Consider the following 3,179-nt stretch of genomic DNA (forward strand, 5'->3'; position numbering starts at 1 on the left):
TTAATATTATTTTAATAATGCTAATATAATAGTATTATTATTTTTCTTTTTGCAGGCTATCAAGAATTTGTTGTCCGAAAAATTTGATCTACAAGAAACTTATAACAAGATAGTGGCAGCGACATTAGTGTTAATTAGGTTCCAGCACGTTTTGCGAGTAGGCAAAATAAGAGGACATTTTAGACTATCGAGTGCTTTGGTAGAACGATGAAGGCTGGAAACGCACACGTTTCACTTTTCAGTCGGCGAAGTGACTGTGATACTAGAATATGTGACTTATATACTTGGTTTCCTGATTAATGGGGAGCCCGTGATAGGAAGAACAGACAACAGTCACCAGTTCTTAATGGAAAACTGCTTAGCTTGTTTTGGTAGGCTGTCCGGTCTGGATGATCACGTATTGGGGAAGGTAAACATTGCATGGGTTCGGCAATGCGGAGACACTGAACCGTTAGACACACTCCATCGAGTAGTATGTCCGGGCTCACATTTTCTGCATGCTCAGAACGGTTGTATTTCCAGACAAGTCGATGAATTCTTTGAACTCAAAATTTTTGCCTCTACTTTGAAATTTTCACTTCATTCCACTATAAAGTTGGGGGCAGCTAGTCTGGCACATCTGTACAGGTCGTTGTGTCGTGCATCGCGATACAACTGTAAAGAGATAGATAGTCCCCTCATTCTACCTTTTGTTTGGGAGTGCGAGCGTATGCCGTTCTTAGCACCTATTCTTCGCAATGAGCTCGTCGATGTTCGTATTCCACTTGCGCGCCAGTAATGGTTATCGTTATTATTATTATTATTGTTGTTGTTGTTGTTGTTGTTGTTGTTGTTGTTAACATATACCATTCTAATATTGTTTAGGTGGAGTCATTAGCGCTGGCTAATGAGATATACGTGAAGGTTTACGGCGCACTTTAGGCAACAACTAGACGACATGGGAGTAACGAGGTAGGTTTCAACAGTTTATGTTAAGCAGCTTATTATGTCTGATAATTTAACTTATCGACGTCGTGTTTACTAATGTCTAGTTTATATGGCGGTCGTATATCGCAGTGGTGGATCCTGACGATCTAGCTGTAAATTTGTTTATGTGCTCCACAAAGTCGCCGTTGGTGTCATTCGAGTGTATAGAGTGGCACCCAACAGACTAAGTTAGACGACAATTCGGGTTTTAACAACTTCGACCGGAGCCAGCATTCCAGATTGGTGATCCTTATTGCAAGCAGTTGACCGGCTCACAGAACCATGACTGGAGTGTCAGGAATAGTGAATGAGTTAACATGTGAAATTCTGACCGTTATAATACACTACAGTTAAGGGATGAGATTGTCAACTTTCATCCTCTCTCGGTGTAGTACAAGTGGTACACACAGCAGTATAGGCATCACCTACGATTGTCAGATAGAGTTGCAGGTGCAGAGGCCGAGGTGAATGAACCATAAGAACAACCCCCGTCACCACTTGGACCTCAACAACCAAATCCCTCTCATGAGCAACAGTTTCATATTCCGGGGTATGAGCACCAATATCAGGCACAGGGCTATGAGCAAGGGTTTCAGGTATTACTAAGTATTATTATGATTACTGTTACCGTTATTATTATAGATTAAATTATTATTATTATTATTGTTATTGTTAAGATGTTATTATTATTAATTATTATTTAGGTGTCGACATATGAGAAGCAGTTTCAGGTGCCAGCATATAAAGGTCAGTTTCAGGGTTCGGCATATGACCAGCAGTTTCAGGTTTCCGGTTTATGAGCAACAACAACAGTTGCTAGCTGATCAGCAACCACAGTACATACCGGAACCACAACCACAACAGCAAGCAGAGCGATACATATACCACAGATGGTAATTCCAGCCGATGGCTATTTCAATCCGTTGGTTAAAATTAATGACATTAGTTTGTATCAGGTACTAAGAGACACAGATTATCTATTTGAGACATCTCAGCAACCTGCTAATTTTGAGCCGTCTGTTGGTCATCGCGCCACATGAGGTCATGCTAGTGACTTCTCGATGGATCAATCGCCGCGTCTTGTTGATCTACCTCGTCCTTCCGCATCGCCGCGTACCTAGTTGTTTGATTTAAATGAATATCCGCAACAGGAAGAGGAATTTGGAGGGGATGACCTGCAGCACGAGTATTATTATGGTGGAGCGAGTGCACCGGACATGAGTGCTTCCTGTATCTATGACATTAGCGGACCCAACATGCTAGATGTCGGTGCTTCTGAGGGTTGCGGTGGTAGCGGACCTAGTGGTCTGGATGCGGGTATGTCTGAGGGTCGTCCATATAATCTACGGACACAGATTGCTCCCCCGGAACAAACTCGTCTCTGTAGACCTTGCAAATTTCATACATCTTGTACACGTCATATACATATACTTACCAATTAAGATGCTGGTTAGCGCAACATGCAAGAACGTGGTGACATGGAAGTCGCTCGACCTGGAAATGACTACAATCGCAGTGTCGTTGCACAAGGTTAACAGTGTATATAGAACTATATCGCATTTCATAAACCTCAAACATCTCATTGCGCTTGTCAAACCGGTTGATAACAATGTTACTTGCACGTCAAAAATTCTCTTCAACTCGTTTGGTTGCAAATTCTGAATACGTGAATCTGTTGCAAACACACTCATGAGTCTCGACACTCTTCCGAGTAAACAATTTGTTTAGCTGATAGAAAGTAGACCTAACAATGGCAGTCACAGGAAGGTTGTGCGTACCCTTAAGGACAAAATTTCTGCACTCAACCAAATTAGTCGTCATACCCCAACGATGACTCCCATCGAATGCCAACAACCATCTCTCAACACGGATATCATCGCACCATTGAGTATATGCCTCACCCCGCTCTTTAAGTCCTTGGTAGTTTTTGTTGTACTCCTGCTCCGTCCTAGAATAGCCTGTAAAGCGAACCACGTAATTATGAGCAGAAACGACAAATTACTAAGAATGAAACCATAACAACAACTTCAAATATCTGTGTTAACCACGAGTTTATGCGAGTATGGAGCCTTGAACCTCCTTAAGAAGTTGAACTCGATGTGCCTGATGCAGAACATGTGCCACGCCCTTGGTGGTGACCATGCACTGTTACTGCGAGCTATTGCTGCATCGATGGAGTTATGGCGGTCAGAAATAATTCCCACGCCATCTCG

Source organism: Arachis ipaensis, chromosome B01, assembly GCF_000816755.2.
Source record: "Arachis ipaensis cultivar K30076 chromosome B01, Araip1.1, whole genome shotgun sequence".
Lineage (NCBI taxonomy): Eukaryota > Viridiplantae > Streptophyta > Magnoliopsida > Fabales > Fabaceae > Arachis > Arachis ipaensis.